Here is a 23799-nt window from a genome sequence, read left to right on the forward strand (position 1 = left end):
CATACAAAAGTCTAGTTGCTATTTTTAGGAAACACTGATGTATGCACCATCTGAGTTTCAGCAAATACTGTGCCTTTAAAATGGTTAAAAGTTCTTTGATGCAATGCATGATGTAATGGTACCACCTGACTTAAAACATATGCTGTTTGGTTTATGGCTGTTTGACCTTAAGAATTAATGGAAGCATTTTTTGCTTATTAAAGCATTTTTTTTAAATCAGAGCTTTGTTTCATCGCTAACCCAAAATGACAAGCAAATAAATACAAATAATTAAATACAACTGCCTCCTTGAAGGCATTTTTACAGAGGCATTAGAGAAAGACAAATTGTTTGTTTTCTACTTATTCGTGGAGCTTTATTTAATCACTTCCCACTGTGGTTGCGTATAAGCTGTAGTTATTTTAGACATTGACCCTAGCCAGGTTTCCTCTATTCAGTATAAATGCCACAATGAGTCTCCCCCCTAAAAGAAGCCAATAGCCTGGTGGGACTAAGTCAAAAAGAGATAAAAAAAAAATTATATTGATGGAGAAAAGACAGACTGGCAAAAGTGTCAGGAAACCTCTGAGACATGGCAATTATATACTCTCTCAACTTTCGTCCATAAGACTTTCTTCCCACACCCTAAAGTGGTTCAGAAGCGCTCTCTCAGATAGGCAACATGCTGTCAAATGGCAACATTCAATCTCCCCCTACCTCCATAACCTTGCTAGCGTCCAACAAGGATCCATCTTAGGCCCCCCCCCTTTTTTTTTTAAACTTATTCATAAACAGCCTTCACCTAGCATTACCCCTTACAGCCCTAGTCTAGTATGCAGATGACTCAATGATAGTCTGCGCTGCACCTAACCTCACTACTTTACAATTGACCCAAACTGCCTTCACAACCATTGAGACTTGCCTTCACAAATAATCTCTCCCTAAATGCCAAAATACTAAGCTAATGTTGTTTACTCCAAAAAAAAAAAAAATACCTTTAACAGACAAGATTTCAACATACTCTCAATGACTTCAGTAAAACTTGAAATTGTAGCCAGTACCAAATTATTAGGTGTCATTATAGATCTCCATACCTACCAAACAAGCATTAGCCCTCACCTATTTGCTGCCCTCCCTAACATATGGAGCCCCCTTGCTGACCAACCTCCAGTCATCCCTGAAACAAAAGTTTGAATCCTGCTACAATAAAATTGCTAAATTTGCCTCCAATACCAGTCACTCTACTCATCACTGTATAGCCCTGACAAATCTCCAACAGCTTGAATTCCCACATTAATTTATCACTCCTTCAGCTTTACTACATCCTATAAACTTATTTACAAGCCACAAGACTGCCCTTCACTCAGCTCCTTATTCTCCTCCTGGGTATCTTCGATCTGAAAACCAGAATCGACTACAAATCTACAAACCAAACCTTTCTGCTGGTAAACTTCTATATAGCTGGACAATTGCCAGATCTTGGAACAATCTCCCCTCTTATGTCCACTCTATACAACCCTATAACTTCAAAAAATGCCCTACACAAACATCTCCTTTCCAACTGAGTCTGTAATTGCACCACCCAGACCAGTGCCATAACTTAACCCCCATCCCCACAACTGCTTCTTCCTACTCTCCATTCTCAATAATCTCAATAAAAAACGTTGTACTCCTAAGTGTCATGAGATGCCAAATCTGGTCTATAAAGAACTCCAAGCGAGTATAAAAACTGAATTTAATATACGAAAATAATGAATTGTACAACACAACGAAAGTTAAGCGCTTTCACTTGCAAAATACGAGCTTCGTATATTAAATTCAGTTTTTATACTCGCTTGGAGTTCTTTTTAGACCAGATTTGGCGTCTCATGACACTTAGGAGTACAGCGTTTTTTTAATGAGCTCTCGGCTGTGTTTTTTGAACGCTGTTTTTCCTTTTGGATTATTGTTCCATTCTCAATAATAATATAATTTCATCAGATGAAGTAACCACCACTTCCTGAATTTCTCCTTAACATCTCCTTTCTCCTCATCTAGGCCTTCTACCCCAGAACTTTTTCCTAACTTAATGCTGAAAAAAAAATGACAAATTGTAAACAGAAGTCAGCAACTTGCATGTGAATTGGCTTCTGACAATGTTTGATGTTGAAAAACAAAACAAGCTAATCTTTTTCGTGAAGCTGATAAACACTAAGGGTGTTGGAAAGGAAAATAAAGAAAATGAAGAGAGACTTAACTGGGTACAAGGACGGGAGGGAGGGCGTTTCCCCCACCACCTAGTAGCAAGGTAACTTTAAATCATGATGAACGCTGTGACAACGAAGTGTTTGAAGTCATTGATGAACACACTTCTACCCCTTTTGGTGGAGACCCTTTAGATCCTTTAGACAACACACCCCTGGGCCCCAGGAGAAGTGAAAGAATAGAGAAGCAACAACCATTGGCAGGACAAAAAAAAAGCATACAACAGGAAGAGGGGAGGGGCGAATTTGAGAAGGGGAAACTTTCAAAAACCCTTCCATAAGAATAATCAATGGAATTAGTGAGGACATATAGAAAACAATGAGATTGTATTGGGGACACTCAAAGGAGTGAATATTAAAGAATTTTCATATATTTAAATATACATAATTATAGATTAATTTTTTTCAGTTATTCACTTAGGGTTTTCAGCATGTCCCCACCAGACCCTGGAGCACAGTAAATTCTATCACGTGAATTGAAATTATTTGTGAGAAAGTTAAATTTAAAATGTTTGTTGAAGAACACAACAGGACAAACCAACAATTTGGCTAGGAAAAGTACCTACAACCCCACTTTAAATCCCACTTTAAAAGTTTTTGAAGAGCTGGTGGAAAAGGAGATAAGGAAGCTGAACAGACCAACAGCTGTGACTAATTTTTTGGAAAGTGACAGAAGAGTTGTTGAAATGTTGAAAAATAGAGGTTGCAGATAAATGAAACCTGACAAAGGGAGTGGGATGGTACTAATGGATGCCATTGACTATGAGACTAGAATGTTGGAAATTTTAAATGATGAAAGCAAATACAGTAGGTTTCTAGAAATGAAGTCTCTATAGCCTATTCTAAGGTGGACTACTTTATTAATGATCATTTTTTCAGGGTACTATAGACAAAAACTTATTGGACTATTTAATAGTAACTATGCTAATTATTTCAGTAGTGTTTGGAATCCCAAAGATACAAAAATGTGGAGAAGCCACCTTTTAGACCAATAATGGCAGGAGCGGACTCCAAACTGGAACCCTTGGCTAAATATGTAGATACAATGTTGAAAAGTTATGTAACATCTTTAAAACATATTTCAAAAGACTCCAGGGATTTTAAGTAAAGTCACCTATGATAAATATGAAGATAAAGTATGTATGGTGACTATTGATGTAATAGAACTATTCCCCAGCACCCCTTATTTTGAGAGGATGGAATGGTTTCAAGATCTTTTGATTGAAATAAGTTATTTGATTAATGAACAGAGGAACTTGTTAACTGAATTTATGGAATTAATATTGAAAAATAATTTCATGTGTTTTGCAGGGGAATACTATAAACAAGAGAAAGGCATTGCTATGGGGGCCCCATGTGCCCCCCCCCCGTATACAAACCTGGTTTTATATTATTGGGAGAGGAAGTTAATTTTTGAAACCCTTGGAACAATTATATTTCGTTATACACCAGATTTTTAGACAATATGTGTTTCTGGAAGGGGAGTCGCAAAATTGTTTGTGTTGTGGCATTTTAACAGTTTATTCCATATATCCTGGACTATTAAAAAAGGTTTGGAGCCGGCTACGGTGTTTTTTGTTTCAACAGTTTACCTTCTGGTGCTTTTTTCTGCTTCTTGGTAATTTAATATGTAATTGGAACCTTTCTCCCTGGACCTCCACTGAAAATGGGCACTTGCCCAGTGGACCTTCCCAGTAAACAAATGTCAATAGAATAAACATCCTCAGCTGCATGAGAGAATATCAGGACCATTAGCAGAAAAGAGAAGAAAAATCTGACGGACCTTAAATTCCAGCAGTAGGAAGTATATAGATTAGTGGTAAAGGAGAATAGAAAAATAAAAATTGTGGCAGATAACCACCTTTGACCTCAAGTTAGTGTAAATGGACAAGACATCTTCCATTTCATGAATGAAAACTGCAAGGACAAATCCCCACAGATCCCATTTTCCAGAACCTACAAGTCAAAAAAACATTTTTGCATTCATTGGCTGTACTTCAATATTTCCATTCCATGAGCCTTTTTCTCACCTTGCAGAACGTTTTCTTCTTGCAGTTGTACAACCATGGTGTTGGTATAAATAGGTTTACTATCAAAAACTTGCACATGCAATGTGCGAGTGTTTATATTTTCAATCTGAAATGTCGGAAATCAAATCTCAGACCATGAGCATGACCAAATGAGGTATTTCAGGAAAGCAGATGTTTCAGGAATGTCTACTTTACCAAAAATATCACACTTCTGGTCGCTAGTAATAAACACGTTGCAGGCAGCAAGCCCTTTTGCACCCCCACACCCCCTGTTAATTCTATATACAAACTCTGAGATCACACTACAGTGAGGGAAAGAGTATATTTCCTGATCCCCACTATACTGTGATCTGCATTCAAAATGTTGAATTCGTAAGAGTGAATGCTAGTGTGCATCTACTGTTGCGACTTCAACATTTTTTTTTTTCAGTATTTTAAAATGTTGAACTAGGGCATTCGAGGTTTCCAATCCGGACATAGTCCGATCACCCTTTTGATAGTAAACTATATAAATAAGTAAGGGGGGGTGAGTTTATGTATCTGAGGAGTTGAAGAAGAAAGGAATACCCTTGACTAGTCTTCATCAGTGTGACTACAAAGCAGTTTGCTCTTCCTGTTCTTAGTTTTGGGGTAATTGGCTCCAAAAAAGTACTGGATCAGTTGGGTAGAAAAGCAAGAAAAATACTTCACTGTTATCAAACAATACAGAAAAGTCATTATATACCAAGCCTGAACATCTCACTGCTGAGGAGGTATGGACTTCATCGAAATTGATTATATGTACAAATGTGCAATCATGGTACTTCATAATCGATGACCTCACCGGATGCTTAGTTTACTAGAAGCATTTCAGTGTAAAGTGAGACCAGAAATTAAACCAGAAAGACATAAAAATAACTTAATGTGGAAAAAAATTTAGAATATAAGGAAAAGGATTAGATAAGGAAAAAAATTGGAAAACTCCATAAATATAATGGCAAGTACAGAGCTCTCCTGAAACTTCATCATTCCTATTTTAAATTCTGATCAACACGGAGAGGTGAACTGAGATCAAAAGATGTAAAGCTAGTAATGGTGGCCCAGGATAGTGGACTATGTACATGTTGGTTTACAAAATACATTGAAAGGGTAGGAGAAACAATGCAGGTTCTGTAAAGAACTGGAAACAATTGCACATCTTGCTACTGGGTGATACACTCATGGCACATCAGCCTGTATATTATATACATGGCAAGCTGTTGCAGTGTGGATTTTTGCAAACACAGTACAATATAGAAATAACTGAAAATCATTGGAAACAAACCCACAGAGCATTGTAGAGAACGATAAAGTTTATATGATGATATCACCCATTACCAAGCCAAAAACATGCAAGGAAACCAAAAACGGTCTCCATGAGAAAAATACCATTGATCATTGAAATTGTTACACCCAGCAATTTGTGTTTTGTGTAAGAGAGACCAGCCATAAAATGCCAAGATTTATAGGTTCATAGAAGGTTACTAGGCTAACAGCTCTACAGCCCTTGCAAACAGCCATATTTATCCAGAGATGCCCAAACTGTTACTGGTAAGGTGACTGAAGCTCGCAGAGGTAAGAGTCTATGGTAGTTAAAGACTGTCCACAACAGACATGGGTGCCACCCAAGAAGTGAATTTGCAGTTACCATCCATTGATCTAAGGTGCATTTGAAGAGGGTCAGGGAGGGGCTCTGTTTCAAGAGAACTGGAAGCATCTTCCAGAGAAGTGGCAACCTTTGGGTGATGCATCTCTCCTGCATAACCTGTTCATTTTAAAAGCTAGGTTAATTTCCCTGGAGTGAGTGACCCTTGTGCAGTTTGATTGACAAATGTGTAGCATTTCCATCAGGGCCAGATCAGAGACTGCCTTCCAAATTGGGCACAGGTCACCCCTTAACTTGTAGGGGACAGAATACAGGTGACAGAGCTTTCATTCTTTCCGCGCAATACTTGTGTGTACCCTGTGATTTCTGGTTAAGATACCTCCGTGTTCTCTCCAGTTACCTCCGTGATCTCTCCAGTTGTTGCAAGTGTCTGGTGATGTACATGCAAAAGAAAGCATTGTACTCTACTATTGGTCTGATGAGTGCAGAATATAGTGGAATTATAACATCCTTAGATCTAGATGCGATGCCTTTACTTATAAGATGTGCCACATAGGATTTCCTTACTACTGTGGCTATGTGGTGGTCAAAGTTCAGGTTGCTATTAACCTGAGTACCCAAATCACATAGCACTAGGATTACGCTTAGGGTAGTGCTGTCCATTATGTAATTAGCAGGGATGTCAGCTTTCCCAAAGGGAATAATGCAATTTTTTGCATTTAGCTTTAATTGGTGGTTTTGGCAACAGTCATTTGTCTGCGTTAACCCTGTCTGCAGTATATAATCATTGGGAGACTCTGTGATAGCTCCCAATTTGCAACCTTCAGCAAATTTTGTCAGCCACAAGAAAGCACACAAGCAGCCTCCAACCAGCAATCTCAAAAAAGACAAGTTAGATCAGCACACTTCTGACACAAGGGTGCAGAATATTGCCTTTCTTAATGTAGAATAGCTAGTTTGGATACCAAGTGTAACAACTAGCAGATACAATGTAATACACTGCAACTAACTACTTAAAGCAGCAGCAGACAGGTGGAAATGACAGCAATATGGAAGAGAGACACCCAGACAGTTGTAGCAACAATAATTTTACTGTTATACTTTGATATGCTACCACTACATGCAACTCCACAGGAATAACAAGAGGAGACAAATCTGGGTTCACTGCAGGTGCTAAGAACACTACTCTTGGCTAACAAACAAACAATACTGAATTTCATGAACTCTAATCATACCCCGACTTAGGATTGGGGTCCATTCCAGTCAGGGTATTAAAAACCTGAAGGACTTGAAATTAAACAGATATTTTGCTTTACAAATGGCAGCTACAGGAACGCAGTCTCGGCAATACCAGCTCTCTAAATCTACAATTCACAATTTTGCCTTCATCAGCTCTATTACAAGACTGCAGTTATGAGTTATTTTTCACCTTCATTAGCCATCTCTTTTCCATACAGTTTAGTATGGTCATGTTAGGGGGTTAGGGAGATTAAGCCACCCACATGGGAGAGTTGCATTCCCCCCCAAAAAGCAGAGATCATGCACAGATGGTTCACAGACTGTTAGAGAAATCAAGCAAGAATACATTGGTTTGGAGCTACAGAAGGGAGACTTCAATCTTCCAAGAAATGGGTTGAGAAACAGTATGAGAAGGTGGCAAGAACTGATATTGGAAGAAATGAAAGATGAAACAAGGAAAGGCTAGACATACTACAATAGAATACTACAAAAAGATGAGGCAACTGTCAGCTAAAGATAAAAGAAAGCTGGGATACATGACCAGAGAAAAGCATATAAAAGTGGAAGACAAAAACATGCGAGAGAGTCAAAAAGACGAAGATAGGAAGGCACGGGTAGAAGTAAACTACTACACAACAAAGGCCAGGAATAAAACATTGTAGAACTCAGGCTGCCTAACATAAACAAGATGCACTTGGGTACTACAGATAATTTTTTAAAACAGAGTAGGGGGTCACTTTTCAGCTATGTTTTTTCAAGGTGAAAGGTAAAATTAAAATACATGTCCTTTATTATACATGTACAAAAATTTAAAAAATGTGTGTGGTAGAAGTGAAACTTCTGTAAGGAAGTGTTAAGGAAAGCAAATGGTATAGATCTGGACATTTTAGTATTTCATTTATTTTTATTTTATTTTTACGTTTGTTAACCGGGAAAGTCCAACTTGGAACCAGCCAATTTTCAGTGGCAGCCCAGGGAGAAATGCTCCAGATGCATGTCTTTGTAATTTTCTCATTCTCTTTCATTTCTTTCACTTTATATGTGGATTTATGTAGGCACATATTTATGTATACATACATGTTTTCATTTATGTATTTGTCTGCTTATATAATTTTATATATTTTTTTTTCCTTTCTGAAGTACTGAATCTTCTTATCAGAAGCACCAGACAACAGAACTTGCTTTCTTCTTGTTCTGTTTTTACTTCTTAATTTTTGAAGTGGATTTAGGTCTCTAGTACTGATCATCTCTGTAATGGTCTAATGGAAGCAGTTGGCAGTATACCTCCCAACTGTCAGATTGTTAGCGACATCCCTGATTTTTGACTCAAGTTTTAGGTCTGCCCCTCTTAATTGCTCTTAAAACTGGTGACTGTTGGAAAAAAGCAGGGGAATTACTGTTAATAAATATAGTAATTAGTGTTACAGACTAAGTTCAGAAAATGTACATAAATTCATATTCTCTTATTCTGTCAGTGTTCCAAGTTAGTAGTGCCAATATTTTAAGTGTGCCTGATTATTTGCGGATTTGTCCCAGGCTGGTTGAGAACCATGGTAGCAGTACCATAGCTTGCAAAGTACATTTCTTCTGTACACGTCTCATTAAGTGCCCTTTGCATTGTGAAGCACTATTTCACTTTTCCCTACTTTCATCTGAGAGTGGAGTAATCCTGGGTCCTGCTCAATGCCATCCTCACCAAACTTTTAGCTACCACATTTCCATTTACATTCATGGTATAAATTAGTTTTCTTTGTTAAGAGTCCACATCTTTGCCTTTATGCTGGATGTTCATGCCTCAATATTCAGGTAATGGGTTCAGGGTAGGGTCCGACTCTCCAAATTCATTTAACTAGCATTTTTCCCCATTCCTTAATTTTTGCATGTTATTAAAAAATTCCCTGCTGCCCACTTCCATAATCATACTGCTTGTTACCGTTTGATAAGAGGTTTGATTCTCTGTATGTGGATTTGTATTTCAAGATATAGACATACCCTACAAGCACTCACAGATATAACTACAGCTACCTCTTCTTTAACCAGATCTCCAGTGTGTCCAAATTTATGCCCAATATTTTTGGTCCGTCAGTCAAACAATTTGTGACAATTTGGCAAAACAATGATCACAATCACCAAATGACAAACATTTCAGTTACATACTTCCTATCCTTCAGAAAATGCATGTGAATGCAAAAACTATTATTGTAGAAGCTTTTTAGTAGGAGCAAGTGTTTTAGGTTTGTCCTTATTTTGTGGGATGTGTTTTAAATGAAGCAGAGTCCCTTTCTGCTAATGATGAGTGCGCATGTGTTATAACGGATTCAAATACTCCAGAATCTGCACTAAAGTTACCGTCCCTCACAGACTCATGATTTGGCAAGACTTGGGCATTGAACAGCACCACTGTCTGGAGCCTCACTTCCATTTCACTTTTCTTTTCACTGCAAACTCTCACTACCATGCCTGAAGACATTCCACTTAAAACAAAATATACGAAAGAAATGGCTACAAAATCAGCCTCACAACAGAATAAGCCAAGAAATATAGACAAGTATATTTTACCTGTAACTAGATGTACAAACTCCTACACTGTGTAAAGGACTTTCTTTAAAAAGAAAAGCAAATTTCTTATTTCAGTAAGGAGTTGCACAATTTCGGGTACCCATTTGAAAAGGCTATTATAATTTCCATAAAGCGCTGTAATAAAACTTAAGGTCAGTAAAACCTTGATGCAAGGAAAATTTTTATTGTCAGCAAGGCACCAAGACAGAGAGAGAAGCTATTCTGTTGGATATGGGAATTCATGGTACAGTAGTAGTTATTTGCCCTTTGGGAAGTTTGGAACAGGCCTGATTTTAGCGGGGTGTTGTAGTGACATTCCAGGCTGGAGGAGTGGAGAAACAGCGCTACAGAAGTGATCTTCAGTATCCAGGAGGGCTTGATAGACCCAATACATCTTTTATCAAAATCTAAATATTTTCATATGCAATAGTCTTTCAAGACCAGCACAAGAAATGCCCCTTCACAGTATCTATGAAAATGACACTTTCTAGAAATACTTTTCAGTGGGCAGTCACAAGGTTATAGTCCCATTTGTACATTTAATGAATAGTTGTGGTATTAAATCGTAGATCAGAATACAAATGTAGAAACTTCGCATTAACAAAAAGCCTTAATTTGTGCCACTTTTCTCAAAGACTGAGTGTGCATAAGGAAACACAAATCATTATTTAGTAAAGAAGCATAATCATTAACACTCCAGACAGGAATGCAAGTGTTTGTTGCAAACATTCAGCATAGTATGAGGTTCACCAACATGTGACAGCCTTACAAATAGATTTAACACACATATAGACATCGGTTTCCAACAGTGAAAAATAGCTGAAAAGTGGCAATAGCGAGCAAATTAGAACTGGAAACCTGGAACACAAATTCTGCAACTCCAGTAAAAAACACGATATTGTTTATTAAAGATAAGCGCTTTCGGTAGAGAGCAATCTCCCCACCTTCATCAGATCTGATGACAGTGGGGAGATTGCTCTCTACCGAAAGCGCTTATCTTTAATAAACAATATCGTGTTTTTTACTGGAGTTGCAGAATTTGTGTTCCAGGTTTCCAGTTCTAATTTGCTCGCTATTGCCACTTTTCATTTTTTTCACGAGTTTGATTTTTTTTTTTTTTAGTGATCAATAGCTGCTGGAGTTGAAATATTAAGCACATAATTTCTAAACAGACAGCTCAGTAGTTTCATACTGATCCTGCATTTATTACTTTAATATCCACTTAATGTGGTCTTCCCGGGTCTATATTATAACCCCAAAAGATCTAAAACGCGAATGTATGTACATTGACACAAAGGTCAATGTACATACACAGCGAAACACGTAAACGGCGAAAATCAAAATGCTGAACATGTTTCATCAGCAAAACGTGCCACACAGGCAAGTACAAAATAAAAAAAAATACAACAAGCTTATGCAGGGAAGCAAGCCCCCCCCTTCACCCCCCTTAAATATACCAACTACAAGACCGCACTACAGTGGGAAAAAGGATACATTTCCTTATCTCTACCACCACGCTGCTGGCTAGAAACACGTTCGGCATTTTGATTTTTTCAGTTTACGTGTTTCGCTGTGTATTTACATTGACCTTTGTGTGTCGATGTACATACATTTGTATTTTAAATCTTTCGAGTTTGTAATATGTAACCAGTCTTCCTTTACTGACACTACATTTCTATTCAAAAATCTCCTTATTAGGCATTTAAATGTACTGTACACATTACAGGCTCATGTGAAATGACTACACTGTAATGCTCAGCCTCAGCTTTGAGGGGGTATTTATGACAAAAGATATAATTACCATCATTTTCTGTGAAACTTTGAAATATCTGTTTTCACTGCAGTAATTTAGCTTATGGATTGTCTCCATCTGCATTGTTTTTTTTTTTTTTAACTTCTGTTAATATAACACCTAAAAACAATACTGAGTTTAATATTGCCAAAGCTAACATGTTAATGACAGCTACCCTTATAGCTGTTTGATGTCATTTAAATAACTTTAAAAAGACAATTAAGCTCAGTTAGAGGTTCTGTGAAAACTAGAACGAAGTTAAAGTAATTCAAAATGCATCAGCAATCCCTTCTAGTGCCAGTCTCGTGGTGTTTTTAGAAAGTGTAGAAACTGCCAAATCCTCCCAGATAACATCCAGATTTCTCAGAAACCATATTACCTCTAGACATATCCCCAGAGACCCTCATACTTGACATACGTGATACCTGACATATGTTATACGTAACACCCATGTCAGACTATTTTCACAGACATCCCTGTACATACATCACCCACATCTCTGCACAAACCTACCAAACCAGTATATGTGGAGGCTGTCAGTCAATTCCCAAGCATCCTAGAACCAGAAAGGTAAAGCCTCAGCAGGGAGCTACAGAAACCACCACCTTCACACATAGTAAACACTCACTTGGCTGCAGACTAAGCTGTCTACTACCAGAAAAACTACAAGTACAAAAAAAAAAAATCAGTTATAGATATTTTCATTGTCAGAAGCACAGACTTCATGCTTACAAGGGCTCGTCAGTATTTTATAACGGGAAAACGTACTTATGACCTTGTGGTAGTCTATATAGATGGAGATGCAGAAAGAAATGTTGGCTCTCCGTATGCATGTGTCCAATGTAGTTCAGATTGTGGTCTCAAAGAGAATTGTGCCTTCACCAAGAATGATGCCTAAACATAAAAAAAAAAAGTAATTGGCTTAAACAACTGATTAAGTATTTGGTATCATTCTAGGGAGATTCAGTATGTCAGCTTGGGATAAGATGGTAGACGAATCAGCTTGCTTTACAAAGGACAGATTGTAGCCCTTTCCATTTCTTCCACTCACTGGCCAATACTGCTGGTCTCATAGTGCTTTTTGGGAAAATTCTAGCTACTGTACATTCCCCAACAGAGTAGATAAAATTAAAGGAAATTCTTAATGCCCAAAATATTAAGTTGCCGGATCTTGAAGCCCCCCTGCATCTTAAAGATGGCAATGTCCATGTCCTAACAGACTGTTTAATTGTAAAGATAGCATTCACACCTTACCAGAGTTTAGGGATGACCAAGCATTCAGACCCAGAGTTGCAACTAGGCTGTGGCAAAGGGGACAGCTAATGCAGGTGCAAGCTGTTAGGAGATGCTGACTGGTTAATAATGCACTACTTGCATTCAGAAATAAATGTTGAAACTTCATTTGCATTTAGGACTGAAGTGCTTTGTGTGTGGTACATGCTGTAGCAAGTCCCTTGTTACAAACCTCTTCAAAAGTGAACACATTTCTTGTCAAGAACAAGAACTTTTTTCAGTTTATTGGATTGTTATTGGATTATCACCGTGAATGACCACGAGAAAATCTTGACCTTGCTTTTTTATACCCATAATGGAAAACACTTTGATGGGTGATTTTAACTACACATTATTAAACTGGTGCACGTGTACCTAAAAAGTTGGGTATGCCCAACTATTCCTGCACTTAAATAATTCCCTGGAACAGACACTTAACCAACCACAAGGGGACAAAAAATTCTAGACCTTGTCCTTATCCATATACCCCTTTATGTACCATGCCTATAGTATCCTCATTCCCGATTAAATTTCACTATAAACTAGTGACCTTCTTTAAAGTCTCAAATATAAATTCAGATTTTTTCACTGGAGTAAGGGCTTCAAAATAATGAACCTACCCAGCCTCTGACTGGGTTCTCAAAATCTAGTTGTAAAACCACCAAGTCCCTACCCAGCTTAAGCTGCTGCTCATTTCATTAACACCTATATGGTGTGGAATATCACACCTCTAGCAGCCTACACACATCCTGCATGTCGGAGCATTTTATGAAAAATAAACTTAACATACAAGAAACAAGTAAATATTTTGTAAACAATAAAAGCTATTAAAATGGTACTAACAGCAATGTAACCAGTAAATTCTTTCCAGTGATATGTCAGCATATCCACAGTCTTTTCCAGAATAATATATTACAGTAATATATTAAACACACAAATCCCAATTATATTTTGCAAACTTTTACAAATTTTCTTATCTTGAAAACTGTGCAACCTAGGCACATAGTTGGAACATTTTTGTTAACCAGACATAAGCTTTCACATGACAAGACATTGCTCTACAAGTGCATGTCTATCTATGTTTATCAAGATATTTACAAAAATACAAAAACATGTGCTTAATTGCAATGCTGAATATATCTCAAGATGTACAACTTGCAGTTTAAATATCAAAGTTTTCTTCAACAACATCTAAAGCTTCACAATGTAATGCAAAGTCAAATCATTTTTGAAGTGCATACAGAAATATTGCTTATTTTCATAATTACAAGCAAAACTAGCAATATTTCCAGTATAGTGATTTCACACCATGTACCTCAATAACATGTACAGCGGATATAAAATGTGCACACACCCTTGTTAAAATGCCAGGTTTTTGTGATATAAAAAATGCGACCACAATAAAGCATTTCAAAAACTTTCCCACATTTAATGTGACCTATAACCTGTACAATTCAATTGAAAAAACAAATCTGTTAGGGAAAAAAATATAAAAAAATAAACATACAATAAACCGGTTGCATAAGTGTGCACATCCTTAAATAATACATTGTTGAAGCACCTTTTCATTTAATTACAGCATTCAGTCTTCTTGGGTACACACCTGCCATCAATTAAAGAAACTCTGATGAACCCTAAATAAAGTTCAGATGTTCTAGTATGATTTTCCTGACATTTACTCAGTTGCCTGCTACAGCAAAAGCCATGGTTCACAGAGAGCTTACAAAGCATCAAAGGGATCTCATTGTTGAAAGGTATCAGTCAGAAGGGTACAAAATAAATTTCCACAGCATTGCATATACCATGGAACACAGTGAAGACAGTCATCAAAAAGTGGAGAAAATATGGGACCACAGTGACATGGCAAAGAACTAGATATCCCCCTAAAATTTATGAAAAGATGAGATGAAAACTGGTCCAGGAGGCTGCCAAGAAACTTACAGCAACACTGAAGGAGCTGCAGGAATTTCTGGCAAGTACTGGTTGTATACTACATGTGACATCAATCTCCCATATTTTCTATACGTCTAGGTTATGGGGTAGGGTTGCAAGACGGAACCTTTTCTTACAAACATCCAGGCCCAGCTAAAATTTGCAGAATACATCAAGACTCCCAATAGCATGTAGGAAAATATGTTATGGTTAGAAGAGACCAAGGTTGAGCTTTATGGCCACAATTCCAAACAGTACATTTGGCTCAAAAACACATACTTTGCATCACCAAAAGAACATCATCCCCACGGTGAAGCATGGTGGTGTGGCAGTATCATGCTTTGGGGTTGCTTTTTTTCGGCTGGAACTGGGGCTTTAGTCAAGATGGAGGGAATTATGAATAGTTCCAAATACCAGTCTGTTTTGGCCTAAAACCTTCAGGCGTCTACTAGAAAGTTGAAGATGAAGAGGAATTTCACCTTTCAACAGGACAATGACCCCAAGCATACATCCAAAATCAACAAAATAATGGCTTCACCAAAAGAAAAATGAAGTTTTGGAATGTCCCACCAAGAACCCAGACCTAAATCCAACAGAAAATCTGTAGGGTGACCTGAAGAGGGCTGTGCACAAGAGATGCCATTACAATCTGACAGATTTGGAGTGCTTTTGCAAGAAAGAGTGGGCAAACATTGACAAGTCAAGATGTGCCATGCTGATAGGACTCCTAGCCAAGAGGACGGAATGCTGTAATTAAATCAAAAGGTGCTTCAGAGTATTTTAAGAGAGTGTGCACACTTGTGCAACCAGCTTATTACACTTTTATTTTTTATATTTTTTTCCCCCAACAGATTTTTCAATTGAATTGTACAGGTTATAGGTCACATTAAAGGTGGGAAAAGTTTTGAAATTATTTATTGTGGTCTCATTTTTTATATCACAAAAACCTGGCATTTTAACAGGGGTGTGTACACTCTTTATATCCATTGTAGGTCTTGGTTATAAAAATATGAACATAGATTTGAAAATATGAAAAAAATAAGTGGCAAAGATTAATTTGTCCAATGCTAGACATCTTAGATAAACAGTCAATGTCATTTACTTCTTGCCCTTTCTAATACTGCCTATTATCATCTGGTAAGTCACTTAAAGAAGCCAGACCCAAAAATATTCTGGATGCCATAAGGTGGTACAGGTGTCAATTGGAAGCATACAAAAAAAGGTGTTTTAGGCTTGAATAAGTTATGCTAGTATGTACTACACCTGCCCGGAAAAATGCTTAGAACTGGCAGTCCCTACTCAAACCAAATGTAGTGGGAAATTCAAAAACAATACCACCCTGGTGGTCTATGAATATAAATAAACATTTTTTTTTTCCTTTTGTTCTGGAAAGTTATGTAATAAAACAAATCTGCCCATCCAGAAATTCATCCCCGACCTAACTTGTATTACCTTTTAGAAGTGAGAGATGCATCATAAGGGTGGACAACAGCAAGACGCACATGATCTCATCACTTACATCACAAAACCTATCATCCTATGAACAAGTAAAATGCAACTCAAGGAATGAGAGAACTTAAAGTTTCTTAGTGCAATTGTCAGTCAGTTGCACGTGTGCTGTGCTTTAAATGCAGGATGAAGGGCCACATTGCTAAATGCTGCACTGTTGATGCTAACCTTGATGCAAACATTAAACCTGTTGAGAAACGTGTAAATAATGTAAAAACTATGGAATGTAACAAAACTTATGCAAAGTTAATTAGGTGCACTGTGTTAACAGATGGGAGAGAGCCATAGGGGCTGTTAGACTTTGGTAATCTGTTTACACAAAAGGGCAATACATACATAAAAGAATTTCAAACAAAAGTCTTTAGAAGTAGTATGTATCCATAGAGAAAAAAAGATAATGTAGTACCCATGTAGAGATCAAAACTGATGTTTGGAATATATTAACAGACTGTTACAGTAGTCCATGTCTTCCTCATGATATAATAGAGAAGGAGTTCCTTCACTTTAAGGAACTGTGGAGATGATGGCAAGGGGATAGTGATTTTCATCAACCGTGTCTCTGACTTGGAGTAGGCCCACAGAAAAAAAGACCATACAGTCTCATCTCTATGGCTCTGTGAAACAGGAGAGAATGAGCTACCAATAGTTCTGAACAGTTTTGGGAATGCCTAGGGATAAGAAAGCCTAAAGGAACAAAGATATAGTTGAGCGTACAGGGGGAAAAATGTCCCTACAGCCACTTCAGAAACTGAGTACAAGTGAGACAAACTAAAAACACATGAGGAAAGGAATCTGACAAAGAAGTGTGGAATAATAAACATCCACTAGATGTGGAGTTCTGACCCATCTCGGGATTTTCAGAAAGAGAAACCATCATCTACACCAAAAGATAAAAGAAAAAAAGAAAAGAAAATAGAACAGAAAAACAAAACATGCCCACAATAAAGCTACCTTCTGGGTGGATTGGCATGGATATTTCTGGACCACTAAAAGTCAGTCAGTTAGTGGATTCATATATTATATAGAGATATAGGTTATCCTAAATTATGCCACAAAATACTTGCACAAAATCCCACCCTGAAAAGCCAATGCCAAAACCATACCAAGGAAATTGATCTAATTTTCTTCATGGTGGGAATACTGAAAGAATTAAATGATCAACACCATTTAGGTCTTAGTTTTATTTGTAAATTAGTACCACTTTATATTACCATTGAGGTCTTGCAAGGTTTCAATGAGACTTGAAAGTTCATAGTATAAAGGTCACCAAGGAAGATAACAGAAACCTCTGCCAAATGTGAAATATTCCAGCTGTCAACAGGATTTAGTCCTTTTTAACATCTGTATGGCGGACACTAAGGGATTGTTGGACATGACCAAAGAGACATTGCAAGAAATATCACCATTTAAAAGTGTGTTATAGTATTACACATCTATAGGACAGACTAAAAGGTGGGACATGCCCATAGTCTGAGAGTATATGGAAAAGACATAGATGGCTCCAAGTACAGAGGGATAGCATCCTTACCATGTCCCAAGTCATCAGAGTTGATTTAGCAGCCCACACACTCTAGGGTCCAAAGCAGGGAATGCAGTTTTCCTAGAAGAGAGCAGGGAAACCACTTCCTGTGCTTCAGGGTTGGGATGAGACCGCTTACTGGCAACATCTTTTGTTAAAAGTAGGGGGAATCCAGTGAGGTCAGCCCACTACACAACCCCTCCATGCAGAATCTAGGAGGAGATTTAGGGACAGAAGGAAAAAAAACACTTTTAAGCAATCCAATAGCTTCCTTAATGATGACCCCTCTCAGCTGACCCATCCCCTCAGTAATGAAAGAATGAATGGATGGATTGAATAGTCAGTAGGTGGCCAAGAGTTTGCAAAACAATAGTTAAAGATCACAAGCTACCCAACAGGAACACTAAAAATGGAGAGCTCCACGCTGGAGACCAAGAATTAGTTTTAATCCCTCTACTTTTATCCAAGGGGAAGGGACCCTAAGCAGTCATGGAAAGAAAAAAATATGTAAGCTCAAATAAGAGACAGATGCCCTCAACAAATTGTTCATGTGAATGTTTTAAAGCCTTGGAAGAGACATACAAGTCTGGCAAAAGAGGTCAGGGAAGTCTGTTAAGGAATAAAGGTTAACGTCACCCACATTGAGCTAGAAAATGATACTTCAAAAATCAGGAGAGTTTCAATTATGTTAAATATTTTCAGAACAGCTGGATAAATATAGTTTAAATAAACATCGGTTACAAACTAATGAAATAGCCATATTGTTTTTTGGTTCCAAAACTGGATGGATGGACTTAAGAAACCCATTCCCCTTAACTTTCAGGGCAAACTAAACACATGATGCATAGGAAAGGCAAAGCATGGAAAGACGCAAAGCAATAAAATCACCCAAACCTTCAAACCTTTAGGCAACTCTAACCAGGACAAACAACAGGCTAAGCTTGACAAGAAACTATTCTATTTAAACTCTTTAATCCAAGCACAAAGTTAATCTAAATAAACAAATAATTCTGCTTTACCTTCAATTAACCCCATGCTAAGTCATGGGGGAAAAAAAGAAAATGGCCCTTTCCCCAATACCATACTGCAAATTACAACAGATTTTAAACACTTAGTTCATCAAAATCATTACCACCTTAACCAAAGCAACAAACCAAAAAACAAACTAATCCTGACCAACCCTTTGTTTCAAGTAACAGTAAAAACCATAACAGCTCATAATGTTCCCCTACATCCAAATACAATCCAAGCTAACAGCACTACTCACCTAGTCTTCAGACTCCAGTACCTACCAACATAATAGACATACTACAAAAACTGAAGATGTCATGCTCTACCTCCGCTGACAACCTGTCACCAGAACACTTGAAACTGGCTGCTGACTCCACAGCTTACCCAATAAGCATCCTAATAAGTAGATCTATGCAGGAACACATTCCCTCTATTTGGAAATCACCACATTTCATTCCCCTACAAAAGGGGAAAAACAAATGAAATATTTCAACCCTGTCACAATAGTGTCCCCTCTTTCTAAACTCAGAGTAATATATCCATAAGAACTTCCCCAGTATCACCAACTCCTTACTTCCAGTTAGCATGGCTTTTGACAACATGCAAGCCCATCTGCACTTCTATCAGTTAGCATGGCTTTTGGCCAACATGCAAGCCCATTTGCACTTCCATCAGTTAGCATGGCTTTTGACCAACATGCAAGCCCATCTGCACTTCCATCCTTCACAGATGCTAACTAAAGCAAGGGACTCCGGCAATATGGTCTGTTCTATTACGTGGTATTTCTAAACGCTTTGGTACAGTCTTACTAAACTCCTACACCTCCCAAACCATCAACTGATTCAATAGCTACCCATCCAACAAACAAGTGTGTGAAACAATGAATGGATCCTCCCATTTGGTTTTTAATTGACAAGTGTGTAAAATGGTAAGGCTCTCTATCCCACCTCCATATCTATATAATCTTACAGACGTCCCACAGAGTTCCATTCTTGGCCCTCTCCTTTTTCATATTTTCATCCATAGCCTGTACACTGCCTCTTATCAGTCCTCACTTATCCAATATACCAACAACTTTAGACACATCTAATAACTTGTCACATCTCCATCAAATAATGCAAGCAGCATTCTCCATTGAGACTTGTCTCCCCAATGCCAGCCTTTTATTAAACTCTAATAAAACCAAACTACTCACCCAAACACACACAGTCCAAATACCCATTTTAAAATCCTTTCCCTGAAAAAAACACAAAAAATAGTCTCCCATATAAAATTACTACACATAAATTCAATCTTCAGATTTACAATAATTAAAACCACCAAAAAACTAGGAAATGCTTTACAAGCAAAAAATGCTTCCTAAATACAGCTACTAGAGCCATCCCTGCTGGCACTCAGCTCTACCTGTCTTCTTTGTGTAACCCCAATTCTCACCAACAAACATCTCAAAAGGCAAAAGCTGAAATATGTTAGAGTAAAATTGCAAAACTTGCAACAAATGCCTCCCAACTCAATCATTGTCAAGGTAATACTAAAGTGGCTTAAAAACTTTCTAATCACGTAACATATGTACAGCTACTTGCAATGCATAAAACTGTACACAAAATATAAGCCCATCCAGTCCTAAATCCCTTCTCCATAGCTGGTTCCACTTTGAAACATCTAATGTTCAGAACATCGACGTTCTGATCATCGAGACCAGAACATTGATGTTCAGAACATCGAAGGTTTAAAGTGGAAGTGCCAGGTAAGTGAAAATGTAGAATTTTGGGTTTGTATGCAGGGCAGCAAGGTGCCCTGCATGTTGAAATCTCCCATTTAGAGCTACCGCATATAGTGGTAAATGAGAGACTTTCCTTACCCCACTGTGCGATCTCGGAGTTGGAATATTAAAGTAGCGGGAGTTTGGGGGGGCTGGGGGTGCAGGGGGACGAAGTCTCCTTCATAACAAAGTTTTTGTAATTTATTTGGTAATCCAAAAAGCGAAATCTCTCCACTCGACTAATTAACAAACAAAAAAGAGAAAACCAAGGAGAGAAAGTACTGCCACTTCTTTTATTACGATTCCACGCACCAATAACGTTATAAACGCCTTCAATTACAATTGCGTTTTCATCCCAATAAGCATGGACTTCATCAGATAAAAGCCATTTCATCTCATTTGTCTTTTATACAACTTCCCAAACTAAAACCCAATATTTCAAATTCAGTAAGCAAATCAAGTTCTACCTAGTGGAAGTTCCACCTAATTTATTTGGTGTTTGTGTGGTTCATTTTGAAACTTCGATGTTCTGAACATCGATGTTCTGGTCTCGATGATCAGAACATCGATGTTTTGAACATTTGATGTATCAAAGTGAATCCCCATAGCTACCATTCAAACAGATCTCACTGGTCTGAAGACAAACACCTCTTTTCATTAACCTAATAAAGGTGTAGGGCAAAGGCTACTGCTCAACAGCCAAAAACTTTAAACTCCTGACATTTGGCCATCCAGACAAATGGTCATGTTTTTAAACTTACTCTAAAATACTTCCCTTTTTAACTTCTTGCTCTGCTTCTGCTACACCCTTTCTCATCTCCAGCTCTGCTCTTATCCTTCACATAACATTTTCCACATTATCTGACTCTTCTTAAAAACTGAACTATGATTTTTTCCTACATATGTAACACTTTAGAAATAGATTCAGAAATGTGGTAAAATTACTGCTCTATTGTACATGCAGAGTTTTTACAGGTTCAAAGGTAAGCAATAGATTAACTGCCCTTGTGGGCTATTTTAAACCTACCCAGTTTCCCTCGGAGATGAATATCAAACTCTGTACCTTGTGTACATGAGGTAAACACCTTACCCATTATGTTAACCGACAGACAGGCCTTGTTCTTCATATCCACTATCCATCCATACTATCACACTCACCATTCACATAGAAAATATTTTTGTTGCTTTATATTTGTAAAGAAACTACTGTACAAGTTAAATGCATCATGTTGATGAATTTGTATTGTAGTAGCCGTCTTAATTTTGTAATGTATATTTGTTTAATGCTTTTGGGATGTAACCATGAGCTTTTCTCCCAGGACCTCTGATGAAAATGTGTACCTTGTGGGCCCAGTTGGACTTTCCTAGTTAAGTGACAAAAGAATAAAATAAAACGTAACAGCAATTGTAGGTTTGACAGCTATCATATGCTTTGGATAAACGGACTGCAATAGCTAAGAAAAACTAGGATATTAACCATCACAGAATTTATAGTAAGGTTACTGTCAAATTCACCCCAAATGAAGTTGAGAAAACTGCTTTGTTGACCCTGATGGCCTGTTCCAATATAAAATTACTCTCATTTGATCTTCAAGGGGTTCCAACCACAAAGCCGCACCCTCCCCTCACACACATATTTGAATGTTTTTAATAATTCCATTGTAAGACTGACTCTCACCAACCCAAAGTTCAAGCACTCTTAGAAACTTCACTAGGCAGGTACCCACAAAAGTAAAACTGGAAGGAAGAAGGTAAATGGAAGATAGGAAATGGGATTATCAAACCCCACAAAGAAAAGGTAGAGGCAGTGAGGGACTCACCAGTGTCCCAAACTAAGCAGCACAGAGATGGATATCGATTTCAAATGACTGAAAAACATTGCAGGTTCTGTGCTTGTATTGACATTTCAGATTTTAAATCACCAAATACTTAGCATAGCATGTACACAAATGCATCAGAAGTGGGACTGGGCACATTACTAACCCAGAAGATGAGCAATGATGGAGGGGGTCAAACATAATAGTATGGTGGTTTACACCAAGCAAAAGTACATCTTTGGGATTGAAAGTGTTTTCTTTTTTTTTCCCCAAACACCTTTATTGAATTATCACTTGTGACATAGGCAAATTTATATTCATGTAAAAGTAATCATACTGTATTAACATAAACACTGCTATGTATCATATAACCCAAGCAATATTATATAAATTAAAAAAAAAAATCAGGAACTGAACAAACATCTACATTAAACCATCACTTACTACATAGGCAATCATACATTTATACAAGTGAAAATAGACACTACTAGTCACAAGCATTTTACATCACAAACCATATTGACACTCCCAGTTGCAAACATTATACATTATTTATAATCTACCCAATCTATCTCACACAAACATTACATAAATCATTTAAGTCCTGCTGCCCTTTAGGCCTCATTCCTCCCCAGTATGCATTGTTCCCACAATTCCTATTTTTCCCTATGTAATTTGCTCCTACCCTTTTCTAAAGATCTCCGTTCCAGTTGTTTTATCTTTACTGTATTCACCACTTCCAGTATAGCAGGCTTATATTTTGATTTCCATTTTCTAGTAATTGTTTTTTGGCAGCCACCGTTATTATATAGAGCAAGGCCTTACCATGTCTAGGCAATTCCGATTGTGTATCACAGCTAAGAAAAATCATCTCCCTCATTAGACCAATCTGCACACCCAGCATCTCAGACGGTGCATTCCGCAGGGAATCCTCAAAGTCCACCAACACAGCCATTTACCTCTTGGGTTTGAAAGTGTTTTCTGACATCAGCAAAGCACAGAGTAAACATAGTAGATGCCAATTTAAGGGGAAAACTCAGGTATTTCTGTAAACTAGGATCAGGTCTTAACTAGATCATAAATAAAGGAGGAACTGGATAAACCAAGTTAGAAGAGACCCAGAAGCCTGGAAGCATTAGTAAAGGGCAAGAGCTGGAGAGCACACAGCCGCTTCGATGAAGGATGCCAGTGACCTGTCTACAAGAACAAAGTTCTGTCCTGGCAACTCTGTTTGGAAACTAACCAGAAGCAGTGATAGTCTTTCCTTTGAATGTACTCAGCCAGTGAAGTACTGCAAGGGTGTCAGCTGCATTATTTTTAACATCTACACTAGAGTATGTTTATACCTGGTGTGCACATATTCAAGTCTGTGTTTACATGTGATGTGTGTGAAAGTGCTCATCTCACTTTAAACTGTGGTTTAAACAAGCAATACTTGCTTGAATCCTGTTTTTTTTTTTTTTTTAAGAATGCAAAGTGATCTACGACACTGATCTTATCACAATCTGTTG

This window comes from Protopterus annectens, chromosome 9.part0, assembly GCF_019279795.1.
Source record: "Protopterus annectens isolate FY-2018-M chromosome 9.part0, PAN1.0, whole genome shotgun sequence".
NCBI classification, from domain to species: domain Eukaryota; kingdom Metazoa; phylum Chordata; order Ceratodontiformes; family Protopteridae; genus Protopterus; species Protopterus annectens.